General features: G+C 41.6%; 1 long non-coding RNA gene across 3 annotated transcripts in view; it reads left to right on the top strand.

The window, feature by feature from the left end:
* The window catches only part of LOC308586559, a 110,152-nt gene that overhangs the window by 9,683 nt on the left and 76,801 nt on the right, over positions 1-23,668 (top strand). Inside the window, exon 1 of one of the 3 annotated variants that reach the window (XR_014007939.1) lies at positions 18,669-18,950. The exons of the other annotated variants lie outside the window; for them this stretch is intronic. This is a non-coding gene — a long non-coding RNA (uncharacterized lncRNA). Of the gene's footprint in view, positions 1-18,668; positions 18,951-23,668 lie in introns of those variants that run through there. 3 annotated transcript variants of the gene reach the window in all.

Genomic DNA, 23,668 nt, shown 5'->3' with positions numbered 1-23,668 from the left:
CCAGCCAATTCCCGATTTTCCGCTGTAGCTCCTTGCAAGTTCTCTATAGCTTGTGTATGCTGGGAAACTTGATCAGTCAATTTTTGAATCGAGGAAGTTGCTTTATCTATCTTCAGAGACTGGTCGTCCACCTTCTGGTTTAGGCTTGATAGTTGCTCCAATATTTGTTTAAGTAGTGTATCCGACCCACCTGCTGCCATATCTTCCTCAGTGGACTTCTCAGTTGTTTCCCTTTGTTCCCTTTGGGTCACCAGTACAGCTGGAACCGACGATCGGCGTCCTTGGGTCAATGTTGTTTGTAGAAATTGTGCTGGTTTTCTTTCCTTTTCTTTCTCCTTAGCCTCTTTAGATTCCTTAGCTTTAGATGCTCTTGTTCTCCCTGCACCACTCATTACACATCTGTCAGTGTTCAAGGTCAAATTGTCTATTGTTCCATGGGAAAGACAAATTCAATTATAAACAACCGGTAAAGTGGAATTCAAAACAAAAGTCAGTTCCCAGGATCTTATAATCCGAAAGCCCTGTAGGGGGAGTGCCACCAAGTTTCAAAGACAAAGAAGGAAGTAGTCCGCCATTAAAGTTCCAGAAATTTTTGGCTCAGTAAGTTCAATATCCAAAAGTCCCTTCAAAAGTTCAAAATTCCCCAGAGCACCTTTTAAAGTTCAACAAAGTTTCACAGGGGGTGCTTGCAACAATGTCCCAACCAAACTTTCCTGCTCAAATGTATCAATTATACTCCAGCAAAGTTTTCACAAAATTTGCAACTGTTTCCGCAGTTTAGCACAGTCTCTCTCTCCGGCAGCCCGACGATCTGACTCTTTAAAAATCACCCCAGGGGGGGGGAGGTAGGAGGAGACCCCCCGTTACTCGTTCTTTTATGATCAAAGTCCCTTTCCACCTTCAGTTCAACAGTAAAAAGGGCAGATTTAATAGCACGAAAAAGTTAAAGCTTCCCAAAGTCCCGTTTCAAACGCTTCCGCTTTTAAAAGCGTTGCTTTGATCTTGTCAGCAATGTCGGAAGACGGACTTCCCTTTTTTTCGTCTCCCGCTTTCAGCCAGATTTACGAAATTATTTGCCAAATTTTAGTCCCCTTTACTCACGGGTATGTTACTTGTAGTTGGTGTTGATTTTAGGAAGAAGGATCAGCGCTCATCTGTAACAGCTGCGCGGCTTCACTTCCGCGGAAAGAGCGATGAACTCACAGCACCGCCACCCCTCCTTCACTCCGGGTCTCCTTACGGGGTCCCTTCTGTGTTTTCGGAGCAGCTTCTGGTGCCCGCCGAGTCCCACGGCCACGGGCTCACTCTACCCGTGGTTTATCTTGATGGGTCGTCGCTATGCCGCAGCGAACGACCCTTTTCCGCAGAGCCCCTCTTCAGAGCTCGAAGAGGACCGCCATTACAGTTTCGCGCCGCCCCCGGAAGTGCACAATAGTTTTACTTTTGATCCTTTCTCTAAAGATATCTAACATGAAGTTCGTCTTTTGGCCTTTTCCACAACTACTGCATACTGGGCCAACACTTTCACTGAGCTGTTCAAGGTAACCTCACGAACCATCTCCTAGCCAGTCACTGCTAACTCAGACCCCCATTAGCATGTTTGAAATTCGGATTCATGTATTCTTTTTATTTCAGGAGTTGATATATTCCTTTCTGTTTCCACTTCTCTTTCACCTTGCCTTCCTAGGAAACCACCTAAATAAAGGAAAAAATTAGGTGTGTCAGTTGTGGCTCTGCAAAATGACTTTATTTTTGCTTGCTATGTGCAATTCAGTTTTCCTGTGCCATTTCCATTGTCACTGTAGTCCAGCATAAGGGGCTCTGACTTTGGAAGAAAGCTTGAAGAAATTATAAGAGAACAAGCCAGGATTGTCACAAATGGCATTGAATTGATGTACTAAATGGCTGAATCTTTTTATTGCACCATGTGTTCCTTCCCCCTGTTTTTGTCTCTTTTCTTTCTCCTTTGTTATCTTCAGCTGCATCAATTTAATTGCTACTTTTTAAGCTAAAAGTTTGACAAATGGAAGTTTTTTTTAAAATGAGAGTTCATCCTGTATATATTGCAGATGTCAACCAACATGGCAAAGCATAATAGCCACATGGCAATTAAGAAATAGTGGTGGAATGTTCAGACAAAAGTAAGAACAATTTTTTCTTAAAGGTATTTAAAGTGTGGCACTAGTAAGTCATTGTGAGTATGGCAGTGGTTTAACACAGACCAAAAAAAGGAGATTAAGAAGCAACCTTTCACACCGCTGACCACGTATAAAATCCACAGAAGTTAAAAACAACACCACCACCTGCTCAAAACCAGTGGCAAGATTGCACCATGAAACCTCTGAAGAAAAGGTATTTGTATTAAGCTAAAGGAATCCACTAGAGGGTGCAAGTGAGTAAATTATATTCTGCATGCAAATGTGCTAAAATGAAAAATTGCTTTTTGTCACAAAGCGGTTCCTAGAGTGAAATATGAAATACTAACCTTCTATACCTGAATTGCCTGGGGGATCTCCAACACATTTGGATAATCAGAGGTTCATGCAAAAGGAAAAGCTGTTCGCCCAGGGTTACATTAACATGGGTCTGCATAGAAGATGCGTTGTGAGCACCCCTCTCACCTGTTAGTTCTGCTCACTTGCCAGCTTTGGACTACAATCCTGCATGCAGCTCAACAACACATGTCAGTCCCATTGAAATAAATGAATCTTAAGCACATGCAGCTGTGTGGCAATTCCCCCCCGGGGGAGGGGGGTGGTCTGGCAAAAAAATCAATCAATCAATCAATCAATCAATCAATCAATCAATCACATAAAGCGCAATCTGTACTGTTGCTCATAACATAGATGTCCACAATTGGAAAATGGAGCAGAACCATTCCATGTATTGTGACAAAACCCACACTAGCTGATTTTTTTAAAATGCCAGTGCTGGGATGGTGAAATAGCATGTAAGATCTACCCTACAGCGTCAGTGCCATATCATGACAACACTTGCATAATATACTGGAGTCAGTGTGCAAGACTGGCAGAGCTGTAGCAATGCTGGTGCTGGTAGTGGGACTGCCCAAGTTGTGCTCTGAAGATTCAAAATATGTGTTGGTGTTGTTGGTGTTTTTAAAAAATCGTATTATATCTGGACAAAGAGAGTTGCACTTAAAAAAATAAAAGACCTACTCTAGATAATCAGTAGGCAAGATGCATCGAGGAAGATCATGTTGCCATTTTAACAGCATTCTCCTTTTTTGCATTTACTATGCTCAGTTTCTGTGCGATATTCTGATCGTAACTGTAGGTTACGTTTAGATCTTTATTTTAATATAGGGGAAATGATTCAACCGGATACTTCTTAATTAACAATAAAAACCCATCTATGAACAATCACAGTATAATGACATTCTTAGCTGAAGGAAATTTACAGATGTGTGCAGCTTCTGCCAATACAATAACAGCTAGCATTAAGCCAAAGAGTTTACTGTAGGAAGCATTCTAGCAAGAGAAACCATTTTATGTAGAAATGCGGCGTATCACCCCCACCTCCTACTCCTAAAGCAGAGATCGGCAAACTGTGTCCCTCCAGGTGTTCTGTACCACAGCTCCAACAAGTTCCATCCAGCATGATCAACGGTCACTGATGATGGGAGTTGTAGTCCAGTAACATCTGGAATGCCACAAGTTCTCCATCTAAAAAACAATCCAGTCTTTGAAGAAACCAGGAAGGACACATTCACAATAAATTCACATAAAATGATTTTGCCTGTTTGAAAAGTCTTTGCATAATGCTGCTTATTATTGCTTTCAATGGACTTAAATGTGCCAAATGCTGTGTGCTGGATTAGGACCAATGAATTATCTTTACCCTCTGATTTAGCTAGCCAATTCCCTAACTAAGCATACAGTCATCTGGTCCATAACAAGCAGTCCTTGTTTAGCACAAGCCTTCTTCTATCACTTTAACACCTATGGCTTCTCCCAAAGAATCCCAAAGTTTACCCTTCACAGAGCTACAATTTCAAGCACTCTTAACAAACTGCTGTTTCTAAGATTCTTTGGGGGGGAAGCTATGACTGTTAAAAATGGTATAAGAGGAATTTAAATATTTGGTGCAGATGCTACCTGCGTCCATAGACAAAAACCTAGCATGTTTACCCAGAAGTAAGCCCCACTGTTTCTAACAGTCCTTACTCTCTAGTAAACACGCTTAGTGGGACTTTTGGGGGTGTGTATGTTGTGGCTGATTTTATTATGCATGAATCGTGTTATACGGCACAAAGTGCATGAGTTGAATTAATATGCTGTTAATACTAAGGCAGGTTTGATTAGCGTCAAGACAGGATAGAGATGACCATTGGACAAGACACACAACTTCCAGCCTCATGGCAATGCAGTCTGGTGCCCTCCACATGTTTGAGCTCCAACTTTCACAGTCCCAGTCAGTATATGCTGGCTAGGGTTGATGGGAAGGTTACTCACAAGAACTAGATTTTGGGATATTTTCCCTCCTGTGGTCATCTTGATGATGATGCTCAACCACTATGGTCTCATGCTTTAATAATACATCATCTTAGGCATCTGAGCTACCGAACAACTACAGTATTAAGAAGCTTTAAAACTTACAGACATCCCTGATTGCTCCCTTGAATTGCCAGAGGAACAACAAAACATAGCAAGCATGTTACATTAATTTTGTGTTATCTTTAGGTATGTGTAGATACTCTAGAGGTAAACTGGCTTTCAGTTACCACAAATAACCTCTTCTTTCTCCCTTTGGGCCATCACAAGGCATGAAAACCATGAATGGAAAGGTCATGGGTGGAAAAAAGGGGAGAGGGAAGAATGAATGAATGCTTTTATGCCATGTGACGGACCAAAGGAAGAAAGAAGTGGTGGTTATGTTGTGCATTCTAATATCATTTATTCTGTTGCCTTGCTTCCTTCAAATTAATGAAGTTTCCTCCAAAATATGATAGAAATTTGTTCCTGGTATGCTAATGGTATGGTAATGGTGGGTCAGTGATGCTTCACTGAAATATTTGTTGTAGTGGTTTTGTTCCACCAGCTAATCCATCATGTGGTCCATTTTGGTTAAAATATTTGAGATCTCTATGGTCCAAGATAAGCTAGAGACAGGCAGGTCATTTATGGGTCTTTAACCTCCCTTAAATTGATTAGGTGACAGCTACCATATAGACTACTAGCCATTTATAGCGCAACTGCTCCCTTCAGTTAACTATAGATTCAAGAAGAAAGATGTAGTGCAGACATTAGATGCCATGATAAGGACAGATCCTGCTCAGTATTACAAAGTATTACTTTGCTAGTGAGGCAAAGCAGCTGATAGGCACACCTATTTCAGGGCTGTGGACTGCAGGGTTTGCACAAAGGAAAATGGCTTCTTTTCAAGCATCAACAGCACCAGATGGTGCCTTTTGTAGCACAGCCAGTATGGCCTGGGCTGAAACAATCAAGAGAATGAAAGCTGCTTGCAGCTCCTGGCACCTCAATTCCATGGTATTTGGATTTGTCTAAAATAAACTGACAATGAGACAAATAGACCCAATATTATGGAACACATTAATAATGTGTTCTGTTAATTTTTTTTTTTTTTGAAAAAGTGAATTGTTAAGCCTATTAATAACTGCTAAATGACAGAAAAAACCCAGCTCCAACTATTATGTGGCCATATGGCTATGTGGAGAAATTAACATTTGCCACCAAAATGTCATATATCTTTTGCCCATCCTGAGGCTAAATTTAATAAACTCACTGTCACCAGCCCTATCACGAAGTTTGTGAAGGAAGAACATGCTAGTTTTCTTTTGGTTGAAACTTGCAGTAGAAATGACTTTGTTGAGAGCTTCCATGTTGACGATCTCAGAGAAGCGCTCAAATGGGACAGGCCCAAGACCCACCACACTCCACATCCTGTTTCCTACAGTGGATAATCTCTTATGCTATTGCTCCCTACGCCTTCTAAACCTCAGAGCAGCCATGTCAGCTAGGTGCTGTCACCGCATCTTCTGGTACCAAATTCCACACTTTTATTATGTGTTTTGTGAAGAAATCTTTCCTTTTATCCTTCATCTCCTGCTAATTTATTTCATTTGATGATCCTGAGTTATATGCTTCCCCGAAACTCGCCACATCCCCATCTCAGTGACCACACTGCTGCTGTAGTGACGGGGGCACCGCTGCCTCAGAACCTCTCAAAAGCCACCACTGTTCTAAACTAATAATTCCCAAATACATTAGATTGTTCTGGGGTAAATTTTTGAATACAGAAAACAAAAATAAAAATGAGGAAAATATAGGAGTCTGAAACAGTTCCGCCTTTCTTTTTAGAATAATGTCATTCAGTCCTCTGAATAAATTGAGAGCCCCCCTAAACAGACTTAGGACTCAGCTATACAGCTTCAAATAAAAAGTTTTAAGTGTGTTGTGAAGGGCAATATACAAAAGTAACACTAGGTGACGATGGTGAGCTATGGCAAATTCAATATATTTTTCAAAACGTTTTTTAAAAAAAGCATTTTCACAGTGTTTTTTATATGTGTGTAGATTCGACCTTTGTCTTCCCAGTGAAAGTAAACCATATCAGTACCACAGAAAACTGTAAGGGGTGTTCTCTGCTTGAATGATAGGGCAGCTAAGTTGAACATGATGCAAGAGTCATGTGGTTCTCCTAGAATGGCAGGCATCCTTTGAACAATGTTCCAGTACAGACTTCCCTAGTTATTGTGGTGCACACCTTGTGTCTTATTATATGTATCCAGAATCAATGTTCAGTTTCAAGTCACACAACGTGAGATTATATAATATCTATCTTGTTATTAGGCCTTTTGGGAGCTCTATTTCTATTTGGTTTGAGCTTCCAGGGACAGCAGAAGACATCTAAGAGCTAACCACTCAACCCTGCAACACCTCATAACATCAGCAGAAGGCAGGGGAAGAAACAAAAGAACAGGAACCTGTGGCCAATGGACTCCCAACCCCCATCACCGAGCATGCTGGAGAAGGATGATTGAATCCAACAACATCTGGAGTGCTATAGGTTTCACATATCTGTTCTAGAAGATAATAATAATAATAATAATAATAATAATAATAATAATAATAATAATAATAATAATAATACGGGACACGGGTGGCGCTGTGGGTAAAACCTCAGTGCCTAGGACTTGCCGATCGCATGGTCGGCAGTTCGAATCACCGCGGCGGGGTGAGCTCCCGTCTTTCGGTCCCAGCTCCTGCCCACCTAGCAGTTCGAAAGCACCCCTAAGTGCAAGTAGATAAATAGGTACCGCTTTATAGCGGGAAGGTAAACGGCGTTTCCGTGTGCTGTGCTGGTGCTGGCTCACCAGAGCAGCTTTGTCACGCTGGCCACGTGACCCGGAAGTGTCTCCGGACAGCACTGGCCCCCGGTCTCTTAAGTGAGATGGGCGCACAACCCTAGAGTCGGACATGACTGGCCCGTACGGGCAGGGGTACCTTTACCTTTACCAATAATAATAATAATAATAATAATAATAATAATAATAATAATAATAATTTATTATTTATACCCCGCCCATCTGGCTGGGTTTCCCTAGCCACTCTGGGCGGCTTCCAACAAAACACTAAAATACAATAACCTATTAAACATTAGAAGCTTCCCTAAACAGGGCTGCCTTCAGATGTCTTCTAAAAGTTTAATAGTTATTTTTCTCTTTGACATCTGGTGGGAGGGCATTCCACAGGGCGGGTGCCACTACCGAGAAGGCCCTCTGCCTGGTTCCCTGTAACTTGGCTTCTTGCAGCGAGGGAACCACCAGAAGGCCCTCGGCGCTGGACCTCAGTGTCCGGGCAGAAGATAACGGGAGATACTGCTCTGAGGAGTTTCACTAGAGCAATATCCTGTTATATTCCAGAACACATCATGGATTTATACCAACATCTTCAAATGAGCAGAGCATTCTGCTGCAGAGCATTGTGTTGCCAAGATACATAGGTTACATTATGTACGTTACTGGTGAGAAAAGAAGGGTCATATAGCAGACTCTTCCATTGTAGTGCCTTGCTGAGATGGCATTTCAGAGTAGATGTTCATTGTAGGAGACTGACTGTGATTTTCAGGACAAAGCCAACATAGAGATGGGAGACAGATTTTGAACAAAATTCTGAGAATGAAGAAGCCATTTTGTCTGGAGTAAGCTAATTGGAAAGCTGTTTCTTGTGAGATAGGGCTCTGGAGAAATGGTGATTTTGTACCTTTGGGAACTTTTCTCTCACTTTGGTCTGCCTTTTCCAGTATTACTGAATGCTTTCTAGGCACTTTCCTCTTTAGGTAATGCACTTAGATTTGTAATTATAAAAGAGAAGTTCATTATCAATTCATATGAAAATATTGTGTTTGTGCTGTTTTTTAAAAAGATATAATCACAGCATGACCATTTAGAGAAAACAAAGATATGACAGTTCCCCACATAGATTACTCACCTATAAACAGATGGATCCTCATGGATCTTTCCCCCACTCACTAAAGATCAGTAAGAAGACATCAGTTTTTGTATTTGTCACATGCAGAGGTGTTTCCACTCCACTGCGGTTCGTCGTCTGCTGAAAACATCTGTGTCAAAATTACTTAACTTACATAAATAATTACGTAAATTATGTCAGCATGACTCTATTCCACACTATTCATCTCAGTGTAAAGGAATGGGAAGGTAAAGGGGTGATGCAATCAATTACATATTGTTTGCAGATGGAAAGCAAGAACATTAGAGAATACTGATCATATTCCTTGCAATGATTTCTGTTCTAAACAAGGGATAAATAAACGAACATTGGCACTTTCTGCTCCTATTTCTGTTTTCATTTGACTTATCCAAAATACCTACTCTTTACCTCCATGTGTGCACATGAGCACAGGCATCAGCAAGGCAGTGTGGAGAATGAATGGTTATGTGCACCTCCTGCATTGCACATCTTTCCCTTGGATGGAGCTTGCATAACTTTACTGAGCAGAAGAAGAGGGTCACATGAGGACTTGGGAAAAAGTGGCAGCAGGGTTCAATTGAGCCCTATGGGGATTGCTCTGTGCAGGGACATGGGACGTACATAGCAATACCGTATTTACTCTAACGTAATGCACACTTTTTTTTGCCAAATCGCATCATGAAAATTAGGGTGTGCATTAGATTTGATGGCACATTTACATTCACTAGCAAATCCTTTTTTGGTTTCAAGGTTTTCAAAATGGAAGTGTGCATTAGATTCGATGGCACATTAGATTTGTGTGAATCCGGTAGATTGCATCCCTGAATATCCCTTGAATGTAGATTTTTAAAAGAAACATTAGCTAGAACTTTTGAAAAAAATGATATTGTCTTACTAATACAATTTAAGAGCATTTACGGTATATATATTTTCCACTTCACCATCTGCACTGTATCTACCCCCTCCTTGCACAGTGTCCAAATCCAAGCCTAAATTACTCATGCGTTTTCAGATTCTTTTGACAAAGGAGGAAAAACATTTTTGTATGTCAAAAAATGACTTATTTAAGGGCAATTTGTGACACACCCACCCCTTGGCATTTGTGTACCTGTTTTGAATCATGAAACCCTGTGCTTGTTCAAGTGACCTTGCCATGCCTCCCATCAGTACATGATGACATACAGTATACTATTTACTATAAAGCATTTTGTTGGCTTTCGCCATCTCTTGCATCACAGTGCAACGTCAGCCCATTTGCTACATGGCATCTGATTTGGCACAGAGTTCCATTTACAGAACTGTTGCCAAAGATGGAGGCAGAAGCAGCAACAGCTTTGGCAGCTCATGGGCAGCTTGACTGGAAATGTAGTTGGCGATCAGGGAAGGATCTGGCCTTTTTTGATAATTTGCTGAATGTGATCTGATGATGATGAAGTCTACCCAACTGAAATTGCAAATTTTAGTATGACAAATGGAACCATGAAAATTTGGCACAGCCTCTTGAGTTTACGCCACCATTTAAAGATTGTAGAGCATTTTAGAAAGCCGTTTAGAGACTTTAGACTGAGCAACCTACAGGGAATCTTTGGCTTGTGTGCAACTGGGGAGGCAGAGGTGCTGCAGGAGACTCACCCTCTAAATCAGAGGATAGTTGCAAGACTGTGGCGTCTGGCTGGAAGAGCCCTAACTGAGGTCCTGGTGGTTCTCTCCCCACTCCCCGGAAGGATCCTGAACCTCATCCTCATCAGAGTCCTCTGCCATGTACTGCAGGGTCCCCAAATTGTAGGTCATGACAGCATAAACTTGTTTACTAGGGACTGCATATCTACAGTGTGTGTGTTCTGTGTATTTTTTATGAATTGAATGTAGTTTTGTATGAATGTGTCAATTTTATAATGTATCTACGTCAATGATTTTAAATGCAAGGTCACCTGGAGAGTTTTGTTTAACAAGCTACTAACAAGTCTAGCTAATAATAATAATAATGTATACAAATATAAGTGCAGTTATCCAGCCTTCTGCTGTTCCTGCAACTTTTGAGTTTGGGGCAATTGCCTGTGGCAGTGAAAAGCAAGCGTTCTTTGTTTTTGTTAGCAGGCCTTTGATACTGGGCATTTGTTGTGAAGACTTCCCCTGCTGTCATTTCCCAATGCTAGAATTATCTATTTCCTTTTGCTTTCTCTCAAATAGCTTCCATTTTCTCCTTCCAGAATCCAGGATGGTGTTTGGACACATAGACATTTGATAATGCCCTGTAGACTCTTGTAATAAGGGATATATGGTTTATGTCATCAAGACAAAAGAACAAGAAGGAATTAAATTGGATCTAAGAAGTGATTTGTTTTGCCAGAAAGGCAGTGTGAATTGGCAAGCAAAGACAAAGATAGAGTGATTACCTATGAGGTTGGAAACATACTAATCAACCTGAGCAAAGCAGCCTCAGTTCAGGTTGATAATTATCAAGTGTTTGACCTCCTTGTTGACCTGGCCAAGGAAATAAATCTACACAAGTTGAAGGGGTGCAAATGAGGAGATTACAACATTCAGCAGGGAAACAGGGCAGTTTGCAATTCAGAGGCACACAAGTAAAAGTGAATTGTTTAGAATAAATACTCCACAGTTAGAGGAATGAAAAAGTTAGGAATGGAGGGGGAGATGGAAGGAGGCAAAACAAGCAGCAGGAGGCAGGGAGGAGTGAAGGAGAAGTAGCAGTTTATGCACATCTCCTTGAAGACGGGGCTTCTAGTAATGGGGTTCAAACAGAGGAAGGTCTGACAGATAACATTTGAATTAATTCAACATGGAACAAGCAGCTGCACTGAAAGAATATATTGGTCTCATGGAACTGACAGATTTGTCTGGAAACTGGAGGTAAAAAAAACTACTACTCTCCATTGTGAAAAGATAATGGAATACAAAGCCGTTTCTTCAAAAGTGGCTTCAAAAGCTGCTCAAAAATACTGTTCATTATTATAGACATGCTCCTGTATTGTGAAAGAACAGCCTTTAAAAGACATGAACTTTTTCTGGGCCAACAGGAGAGAGAAACTGAAAAACAAATGGGACTGTGCCTTTCTTTTTAATGTGGACCCCAGGTCTGCCTCTGCTTCCTGCTGCTGTTGCAGCTCCTATTCTTCACAACTGCAAGGGAGTTGCTATTCCTGCCCCTCCCTCTCTTGTCAGCACCCCCAGGAACTGATCTGGCTGAGTGTAGGTGGCACCTGGCAGACGCTCTGCATGGAGCCCAAAAGCTTTCTTTTCTGCCTCTGCCAGGCCAGCTGTACCTTGACTCCAACAAGTCACAGCTGGTGACTTAATAGACAGAAATGCAACCTGGACCATTGCTCCACTATCTCTGACATGGAGATCTCACAGGGAAAGCTATACTTGAAGAAGCGAAATATTTACAGGTGCCAGTAAATTATGTTTACAGGATGCTACAACTCCAAAAAGAGCTAGATTCTGTGATGTCTAATGGCTGGAAACTTGAGCAGCTACTAGCATCAGATCTTCCTGTCTCTGTGGGAGTGAAGCCCAGGCTGAATTTCTGTGTGCCACCATCCCTAAGGAGATGCATACTACTCCACATGGCATATGAGCCCAGTGAGAAGGGACACGATCTTGAAGGTGCGAGGCTCAGGACTTCCGGAGGCGGCGCGCTCAGCAATGGCGGTCCTCTTCAGCTGCTGAAGAGGGGCTCCGCGGAAAAGGGTCGTGCGCTGCGGCACAGCGACGACCCATCCAGACAAACCACGGGTAGAGTGAGCTCATGGCCGTGGGGTTCGGCGGGCACCAGAAGCGACCTCGGATACGCAGAAGAGACCCCGTAAGGGGTATCGGAACGTGGAGGGGGTAGCGGTGCTGTGAATCCATCGCTCTTTCCGCGGAAGCGAAGCCGCGCGGCTGCTGCTGATTAGCGCTGACCTTTCTTCCTTCAACAACTGAATTGAAACAACTTACTCGTGAGTAAGAAGTTTAAAGTTTTATTTGGAATTAATTTGGCGAAATTCGGCTGAAAGCGGGAGACGCTAAAAAGGAAGTCAGTCTTCCGGCTCTGCTTAAAGTGCCAAGCAAAGACTTTTCTAAAGCGGAAGCATCGAAAGGAGCTAAAAAGAAGTTGGAATTTACTTTGCAAACTCGATCTAGACTGTTCAAATTTTAAAAAAAAAGTTATAACAGCTTCGTAAGTGGATTAAAACTGTGGTTTCTCTTCTTCCCCACCTGTGGATTACAAAGTTTCGAAACCCGGCTCCCGATCTGCCTGGATATAAGTTGTATCGGACTGCGGTAACTGTATACAAAATACAAAATTAGATCGGGCTACTTTGTATTTGGAAAAAAGAAAGGGAACTGTTGCATGCACCTTTGTTAAGAACTATTATTCTCTGCAGTTAAAATTGAATGGAAGATCCCCCTGTTTTGGATGCTACTTAACTTTTATTTTTTTCTTTCTCCTCCTTTGTGGGAATTTAATGGTGGAAACTTTTTATCCTTCTCTCCTAAATTTGTTTTTGGGAGCTCCCCCTACTGGATTACAGAATTAATAGTCTCTGAGAACTGCCGGTTTTTTTTTTTCTGGAAGTTTACTCTCTCTGGATTGTTTCCCATGGGATTTACAATTTGACCTTGATCCTGGGACAGCTGTGGAATGAGTGGCGCACCAAAAACAAGGGCTGCAAAGAAAGCAAAACAATCTGAACTTGTGCAAACAACTTTGCCTGGACAGCTACGCAGATCGTCTGTTCCAATTGTGACAGGTCTGCAAGAAGGACAAATTATACAACCACCCTTAGGGGAGATGGCTGCTGGAGGGATAGATCCTGTCTCTAAAGAAATATTGGAACAACTGGCAGCATTGAATAAGAAAGCTGACGAACAGGCAGCCAGATTTGATGAACAATCTGCTAAATTTGACCAGGTGACAGCTTCTATTAATAAATTGACAGACCAGGTCACTAAAAATACACAGGCAATAAGTAATATTGAAAAGGCCACAACAGAAAACCGAAAATTAGTTGAAGAAGTAAATACAAAAGCAGACGAAAACAAAAAGAGGATAGAGGAATTAAGAGGGGAGGTGAGGCCACTGAGTAGACAGGTAACTGAACAGCAAGCGTACCTGTCCCTGGCAGAATTGAAAAACAGGGAAAATAATCTCAGATTGAGAAATATTCCAGAATCAGGAAAAGAGGACTTGATTGGCTTTTTGACAACAGAAATCTCCAAATTTTGGGGATTGACAGAAGAGAAGGACTTTAAAATAGTCACCGCTTTTAGACTAGGAAGAGTGGTCAAGAAGGATAAACCAAGAGATTGCTTGATCATTTTGAGATCAAAGCAAGAAAAAGACAACATACTCGGCCTACATTTTAGAAATTCTTTGGTGATACAGGGAAAGACGGCAGAAATCTTCAGAGATATACCAAAACAGCTTTTGGATTTAAGAACTACGTATAAAGACCTAGCAAGCCTATTGAGAAACAATAAAATCCCTTATAGGTGGGAATTCCCTCAAGGACTATCTTTTACCTTGAAAGAGAGGAAGGTAAGAATTAGAACAGCGGAGGAGCAAGAAAAGTTCTTAAACGATCACGGGGAGGACCTTCGGAAAGGAGTAGCAGGAGCCTGGCCACCTCCCCCGTTTGGTTCTAACCCGGTTCCACCTCCAGGTGAAGAAGACAAAGGAGGCACCCCCACCGACAAATAAATTGATCCAGGATGTCTCTGCAGTTACTCAGTTGGAACATAAATGGCGCAAATTCTCCCGAGAAAAGGAAGAAGATTTTTCACATTTTAAGAAAAGAGCAATTGGACGTCATCTGTCTTCAAGAAACGCATGTGACCAGGCTCCACAGGAGAGTGTTAATTAATAAGAAACTAGGCCAAGAGTTTATTTCATCAGACAAGGTTAAAAAAAGAGGAGTAGTGATTTATGCAAAGGAGAATCTGGCACCAAAATTGGTATTTAAAGATGAACAAGGAAGAATTTTGGCGATTGAAATACAATCACAAGGAGAAAAATTTTTGATAGTTGGAATATATGCACCAAATGATGGGAAATCGGAATTTTACAAGAAACTGCACGAGACAATGCTGGATCATATTGACTACACCAACATCATTTTGATGGGAGATATGAATGGGGTAGTCTCTACCTACATGGATAAGTCACAAAACCAAAACCTGAACAAGGATGGCAGACTTCCAAAGACCTTCTTTGAACTTACAGACAATATGGATCTGATTGACATTTGGAGGACAAAGAACCCTCTAGGCATGGAGGGAACTTTCTTCTCTGAGGCCCATCTATCATGGACAAGAATCGACCAAATCTGGATATCAAGAGGACTGGCACCTAAGACAAAAAAAATAGAGACCTGTCCTAAAACCTGCTCCGACCATAATGCTTTGAAAATGGACTTGAGACTTACACCAGCTGGATCCTTCAGATGGAGAATGAATGACTACTTGTTTAGAGACCAGGAGATTGTGAAGAAGGCCCAAAAAACGCTGAAAGACTATTTTGAAATAAACTTGAATACTTCGGTGGAAAAGAAGATAATCTGGGACGCGAGTAAAGCCGTTATGAGAGGGTTCCTGATACAACAGAACACTATCAAAAAGAAGCTCTGGAATGGTAAAAAGGACAAGATTTTGGAAAAAATAAGAGAGGGAGAAAGAAAATTGAGATTAAATCCAAAATCAAAAGAGGTCTTAAGAGAAATAAAATTCTATCAAGCACAATATACAAAATTGATAAACCAAGAAATCGAATGGAAAATTAGACAGATGAAACAAAGATCATTTGAGTCGGCGAATAAATGTGGGAAGCTGCTGGCATGGCAGCTGAAGAAGAGACAAAAATTGAACTTTGTCACCAATCTGGAGGTCGAGGGAGAATGTATTCAGAGACCAGAAGAAATTAGAAAGTGTTTCCAGAGATACTTTAAAAAGCTGTACACCCAAGGACCACAAGCAGAGATTGAAATAAATAATTTCTTAAAAAGTCACGGCCTGCAAAAGCTAACACAAGACAAACAAACAACCCTGAACTGTAGAATAACACAACAGGAAATTGAAAGAGCCATTCAGAATCTGCAAATAGGCAAATCTCCGGGCCCAGATGGGCTTACCTCCAAATACTACAAGACTCTGATGGAATATTTGACACAACCATTAATGGAGGTATGCAACCAGATCATGGAAGGGAAGGGGGCACCAGAATCGTGGAAAGAAGCATTCATCACTCTGATACCAAAATTGGAATCTGAAAAGACTCAACTCAGAAATTATCGTCCCATCTCACTCCTAAACGTGGATTACAAAATTTTTGCTGATATTTTAGCAAACAGACTGAAAAAAGTTTTGAATGAAGTAATTCATAAGGACCAAGCAGGCTTTCTCCCTGGTAGGCATTTGTCTGATAATACTAGGAATATTATTGATGTTTTGGAGTTACTTCAGACAAATATGAATACAAAAGCAGTCTTGATTTTTATAGACGCGGAGAAGGCCTTCGACAATATATCTTGGAAATTTATGAAGAAAAATCTGGAAGGGATGGGAGTGGGAAGGGCGTTTCAAAATAGTATTGAAGCTATCTATTCAGAACAAAGGGCTAAATTGATAGTAAACAGTGTGGTGACGGAGGAGTTTAAAATTGAAAAAGGGACACGACAGGGGTGCCCCCTATCACCCTTGTTATTTATTTCTGTCCTGGAGGTTTTACTGAACTGGATTAGGAGGGATCAGCTGGTGGAGGGAATACAGGTCGGAGAAAAGCAATACAAACTTAAGGCCTTTGCAGACGATTTGGTTTTGACACTACAGGAGCCAGAAACCAGTACAAAAAGAGCTCTTGAACTAATTTCTGAGTTTGGTCGGGTGGCGGGATTCAAGTTGAACAAACAAAAAACTAAGGTTCTGGCAAAAAACTTGACATCTGCAGAAATAGATGGGTTTCAGAAGGAAACAGAATTAAATGTGGTTACAAAAGTGAAATACCTAGGGGTTAACTTGACTGGGAGAAATTTGAATTTATTTAAGGACAATTATGAAAAATGCTGGTCAGAAATTAAAAAGGACTTGGAAACTTGGTCAAGATTGAAGCTTACCTTGTCGGGAAGAATTGCTGCGGTAAAGATGAATGTATTGCCAAGAATGTTGTTCTTGTTTCAAACCCTTCAGATCGTGGACAGAGTGGAATGTTTTGGAAAGTGGCAGAGAGATATCACGAAATTTGTCTGGCAGGGCAAAAAGCCCCGAATAAAATTTAAGATATTAACAGACGCAAAGGAAAGAGGGGGGTTTGCCCTGCCGGACCTAAGATTGTATTATGAAGCTGCATCTCTCTGCTGGATGAAAGACTGGTTTCTGTTGGAAAACACTGATGTCCTAGATCTAGAAGGGCACAGTAATGTGTATGGGTGGCATGCATATCTGTGGTACGACAAGGCAAAGTCTCATAAATTGTTTAAAAGCCATATTGTCAGGAAAGCCTTACTTATTGTCTGGACTAAATACAAGGACTTACTTGAAAGTAAGACCCCGAGGTGGTTATCACCGACAGAGGCCAAGGCCATAAAACTACGTAATATGGGGAGTGGCTGGTTGAGATATGGTGATATAATTGAGAGAGATGGTGATACTTGGAGGTTGCAGAGTTTTGAAAAATTGAAAGGAAAGGTGCGAGACTGGTTTCATTATGCCCAAATTCTAGAGATTTTTAAAAAAGACAAAAAAATTGGTTTCCAGGTGGAGAAATCAAAATTAGAGACAGAACTATTTGAACCTAAGACGAAAGTGCTTTCAAGAATGTATAACTTGTTGCTTGAATGGAATACCCAAGACGAGATAGTTAAATCAGCAATGATAAAATGGGCACAAGACATTGGGTACAACATTATGTCTGAAGACTGGGAAAGGTTGTGGACCACCGGTATGAAATTTACGGCATGTAGTGCCTTAAAGGAAAACATTATGAAAATGGTATACAGGTGGTACATGACCCCAGTCAAACTTGCAAAGATTTATCATTTGTCTGATAATAAATGTTGGAAATGCAAGGAGGCCGAAGGAACTTTTTTTCACCTCTGGTGGACATGCCCGAGGGTGAAGGCTTTTTGGGAAATGATTTATAACGAGTTGAAAAAGGTGTTTAAATACACCTTTTGCAAGAAACCAGAGGCCTTCCTCCTGGGCATTGTGGGCCAGAGAGTGTTAAAAAAAGATAGAACTTTCTTCTTATATGCAACCACAGCAGCAAGGATTCTTATAGCTAAATACTGGAAAGCACAGGAACTACCCACGCTGGAAGAATGGCATTCGCAGCTGATTGACTATATGGAATTAGCCGAATTGACAGGCAGAATCCGAGACCTGGGAGAAGATGCAGTGGAAGAGGACTGGAAAAAATTTAAGGACTATTTACAAAAACATTATAAGTTATATGAATGTTGAGAGTTTGCTAAGTGCTTTGGAAAAACATGCCTCAGTATTGAAATTGGTAAATGACAGAAACTAAGTTTTAAAGACTTTGAAACGTATAAATTATGGATTATATAACCAAAGGAAAACACAAAAACAATTGAAATAAGGTATTAATTTGCTGTTTATTTTTTATTGTAAAGAAAGCAGGGGATGGAAGACGTGGGGAAGTCTGGTTGATTATGAAAATTGATCTGAAAAAGTGAATTTCTTCTTTCTCTTTATAACTTCTTTTCTTTCCTCTAAAACCGCTTTTGTTGTGTTACTGATGTTGTATTTTTACCCTGGAAAAAAGCAAATAAAAAACTATTATAAAAAAAAAAGAAGGTGCGAGGCTCAAAGGTGTAATTGCTCCAGTGCTGAACATTGGAAAGCTTTTCTTTCCAATTGTTTCACAAATAAGCTTGACAACATGATTAAGTCACCGGTGTTAATCTGGATTTTGAATCCTTTTGAGGTGATGTAGGTGGAGCAGGTTGCTTGTGAATGCCTGTCTTGTCCTGCTGTGACAGGGTTTGTGTTGCCTCAGGTGTTGGCCTGTGCTGATCTTAACCCTACAAAGAATCAGCCCCACTCCAGGTCCTCCTGCTGAAGAGATGAAGCCTTTGGGCATGCAAAGGTGGCCGTTGGCTAAGCACAGTGCTTTAGGGATGCTAGATCATAGCAGCAGAGTCAGGCCATTGCTCCATCTAGGTCAGTATTGTCTACTTTAGGGAATCTGCTTCGAGCATGCCCCAAACTTGGATCTTAACGTGCAGGAATTCTTATTTTATACAATTTTTGTCATGTGACAAAGACACATTAGAGCAGAAGCAGCAAAGCAGGCCGGGAAGTGCTGGGACTGCACAATCATTTGTTCCTACTAAAGTTATTCAAGCCTAACTGCTAACTGTTGAGTCATTCTGACACGTGACTTAGCAACCAGTTTCACTTTGTGCTCTCTGTAAGATTTCAGTGAGAGTCTGTCTGCCTCAGCTGTGAACAGAGTCAGTATGTAATCTCAGTCAAACTGTTTGGAACCATGTTGTTTATAAAGAAGTTTATTTTAACTCAGTAAAGCTTTTATTCTTTAAAACTCTGCATTATTAATTTACGCTGCGCGTCAATTCCCCGCCCCCCCCCTGAACCAACAATGAATGCACCAACACATCTCCCATTGGTGGTTTATTCCATTCTATGTTCACACTTTCCCCCTCCTGAAGGCATTTTGGTGTATAGTTTAGATGTGTAGCCAGAGCCAGCTCTACCATTAGACAGAGTGAGGCAGGTGCATCAGGTGGATGATTCTGAGTGTCATGAAAGGGCAGCAAAAACTTATTAATTCATCATTATTCTGTTTTCTTCCAAGAAGCAGGAGATTTGTTTCATTTTTCATTTTTGGTTTTTTGCCTCAGGTGCCTAAATAACCTGGCTGGCCTTAGGTATTATTATGCAACCTGATTTTTGTGTGACATTTGCTTTTCCACATCAGGAAGCAAAATGTCTTGGGCCAGCTCTGTGAGCAGCATATAGTATGTAAAAAGTAGAAATCAGTATCCCAAAGCATTTCCCTCTTGTACCAAAAGGCCTCCAGCAAGGATTGTAAAAGCATAGGTGGAGAATAATATTTTAAAAGCAAAGCCACATATACATTAATTATTAAAAGCAAATTAAAATATGGAACTCTTAAAACCTCAACATCCAGCTCAGCTCTGGCTATCAAGTGGCAGGGTGGAGAAGAAAACAATACTATGGCACATCTATTGTAGTGCAAGGCAAAATATTATAAAAACCAGAGTTTGGCATCCAGTATTATAAATGCCCCAAAGCTACTGAAACTGTAGAAGAAGCCCCTGGGAAATTGCAATGGCTAAGATACAGCCAGAGTATGTGGAGTATAAATAAATAAATAAATAACCTTCTAAAATCCACTGGGGTATAGAGTCAAATATTTATTTATTTCAAATATATATATATATATATATTAATTCCCACATGCTTCCAACTTAAATTCCACTCTAAAACCCCAGCTACCGAAAGGATCCTGAAACGAACTGAACTATCCCTAATCAGAAACGAAATACATAAGAAAAGATACCTACTAAACCAAACCAACAAAGATCTGCTCACTCTTCACCTCAAACTCTGTAACAAAATCCACCCTGCACTCTGGGACAAATGCAAACAACTAGCCGTCTGGAGAGCTGAAACTGAGACCTCACATAAGACAGACAGACACACCAACAAACTCCACAAACTAGAGAAACGCCAGAAGCCCAGCCACCCTCCACAACAACCCATGAAACAAACAGTACATAACATATCAGACAGGATCCTCACCCCAACTGAAACCAAAGTACTCTCCAAAGGTTTCAACTTTGCAGTCGCCCCGAGACGCATCCCCACGGAAAACATCATATGCGGAGTCGAAGCTAGCCTAACCAAAATCGACCCAGATGAAGCCAATAAAATCAGACTTGAAGTCACCAACATCCTCTGCTCCAGCAAACCACCCAGAAGCAATTTACACAAAGAAGAACAGAAAGCACTCACCAACCTGAAGAAAGACAACAACATAATCATTCTCCCAGCAGACAAAGGTAATGCCACTGTTGTGATGAACACATCGGACTACCAAGCAAAACTATCAAATCTACTCCAAGACCCTACCTACCAACCTATAAAAACAGATCCCACCACCTATCTGGAAAAAACCACCAAATCCAAAATAAAAGCCTCTCCTATCAGTGAAGAAATCCAGCTAAGAATCATCCCCAGAGAAAAATCATCCAGATGCCCCAAACTCTACGGTCTCCCCAAGATACACAAAGAAGGAACACCACTCAGACCAATAGTCAGCTCCATAGGCTCACCTCTACAAAATCTCGCTAAATTTCTCGCTAAGCAACTTCAGCCCTATGCAGAATCCATCGCTTCACACGTTACTAACTCCTTCCAGTTCATAGAAACAATAAAGAAGCAAAACCTACATCCCGATGACCTACTTGTGAGCTTCGATGTTGTATCTCTCTTCACTCAAGTGCCCATTAATGAAGCCTTGACAGCCATTCAAAACAAATACAATCCCCCCAAATACATCCTGGACCTGACCAACCACTGCCTAACCAACACGTACTTCATCCACAATGGACAAAGATACAAACAGATAGAAGGAGCGCCTATGGGATCACCCCTCTCACCGGTCATCGCAAATTTGTACATGGAACACTTTGAAACCAATGCTTTAGACAAGTCAGAACACAAACCCAAACTTTGGCTCAGATATGTTGACGACACCTTTGTAATTTGGCCACACGGGAAAGAAAAACTAGACAGCTTCCTCACACATCTCAACAGCCTACACCCCAAAATACAATTTACTATGGAAATAGAAGCCAACAACCAACTTCCCTTCCTTGACGTCCTAATCTACAAAAAACCTGATGGCTCCCTAGGACACACTATCTACCAGAAAAAAACACACACCAACCGCTACTTACATGCACAATCACACCACCACCCTGCACAAATAAACTCCGTAGCCAAGACTCTCATCTCCAGAACCAAACGCCTGGCTGACAAAGACCACTTGACAACTGAGTTACAGAATCTCTCAAATGTGTTAATCGCCAATGGATACCAGCAAAACAGGGTTACGAAGCTAATCCAAAAAGAAACACCCCCCAAAAACCAAGACACAGAAGAAAACAATGGCATGGCCCTCCTTCCTTATATCAAGGGCACTACAGACAAAATCAGCAAAATCCTCCATAAACACAATATCAAAACAGCCTTTTGCACCAACCAAAAAATAGCCAATATCCTCAGAAACCCCAAAGATAAAATCCAGTTGGAAAACCAAGGGGTCTATGAAATACCCTGCAAAGTCTGCCCAGCCACGTACATTGGACAAACAAACAGACGAATAAATGCACGTATCGCAGAACACAAGAATGCCGTCAAAAAAGAAGAAAAAACCTCCTCTCTTTTCCAACACATGAAAGAAACAGGACACGAAATTAATTTTGCAGATTCCAAATTGCTCTTTAACATGGAACATCACCACAAGAGAATAATCATGGAAGCCATCGAGATAGAGAAACACCCTCACAACATGAACAAGCGTGACGACACGTCCCGCCTGCCAGACATCTGGAAATTAGCCCTCCCCACAAAAACCGACACCAGGACCAGAGGCACACAGAACGCCATCACCTATCAACCACACCAGACCCAAACCCAGACCCTCTCCACAGATAAATTACAGACTCCATCCGGTAGCCAAACCATAGTGGCACCTCCGGATGCTGCACCCCCCTGCAATCCCTACACAGATCTGGCTGGCACAGGGCACAAAACCACAGCTCGCCCCTATACACGAAGCCAAGCCAGAGCACAACTCAGTGCAGTACAGCCATCTTCTCAGAAAAATCTCTTCACAAGCTCAAAAGGTCAAGACACGAAAGCTATAGCAACTAATCCACACTTAATGACCCACCTAAGTGGTACTCAGAATATCACTCAAGATATCACTCAAGATATCCCCCAAGTAATTAAGGAACAAAAGAAGAAAAGGCACAATAACCTGGGAACTTCTTCTCTGCACCACACCCCCTCAACAGTATTTATAGGAACTCAAACACTGAGATCCTGCTCTGTTCCAGTAACAAGAAGCCGAAAGCACCAGCCTGAAGATGACGAGTGAGACCTCGTCGAAACGTCGCCTAGACACCCCAACTCTTACACGGGAAGACACCCGAAGACACCAAAACCTACATTCCTGTACCCGTGAAAATCTACGAAAGCATATATATATATATATATATATATATGCTTTCGTAGATTTTCACGGGTACAGGAATGCAGGTTTTGGTGTCTTCGGGTATCTTCCCGTGTAAGAGTTGGGGTGTCTAGGCGACGTTTCGACGAGGTCTCACTCGTCATCTTCAGGCTGGTGCTTTCGGCTTCTTGTTACTAGAACAGAGCAGGATCTCAGTGTTTGAGTTCCTATAAATACTGTTGAGGGGGTGTGGTGTATAGCCTCCAACGTTCTGGGCAGAGAGGAAGTTCCTAGGTTAATGTGCCTTTTCTTCTTTTGTTCATTAATTACTTGAGGGATATCTTGAGTGATTACTTGAGTGATATTCTGGGTACCACTTAGGAGGGTCATTAGGTGTGTCACAGAACGCCATCTCCAATCAACCACACCAGACCCAAACCCAGACCCTCTCCACAGATAAATTACAGACACCATCCAGTAGCCAAACCATAGTGGCACCTCCGGATGCTGCACCCCCCTGCAATCCCTACACAGATCTGGCTGGCACAGGGCACAAAACCACAGCTCGCCCCTATACACGAAGCCAAGCCAGAGCACAACTAAGTGCAGTACAGCCATCTTCTCAGAAAAACTCTTTACAAGGTCAAGAGGTCAAGACACGAAAGCTTTAGCAACTAATCCACACCTAATGACCCTCCTAAGTGGTACCCAGAATATCACTCAAGTAATCACTCAAGATATCCCTCAAGTAATTAATGAACAAAAGAAGAAAAGGCACATTAACCTAGGAACTTCCTCTCTGCCCAGAACGTTGGAGGCTATACACCACACCCCCTCAACAGTATTTATAGGAACTCAAACACTGAGATCCTGCTCTGTTCTAGTAACAAGAAGCCGAAAGCACCAGCCTGAAGATGACGAGTGAGACCTCGTCGAAACGTCGCCTAGA

Source organism: Podarcis bocagei, assembly GCF_964188305.1.
Source record: "Podarcis bocagei genome assembly, chromosome: 5".
In the NCBI taxonomy this organism is placed as follows: domain Eukaryota; kingdom Metazoa; phylum Chordata; class Lepidosauria; order Squamata; family Lacertidae; genus Podarcis; species Podarcis bocagei.
The sequence above is the reverse complement of the archived record's forward strand: the minus strand, read 5'-3'. Positions and strand labels throughout refer to the sequence as shown.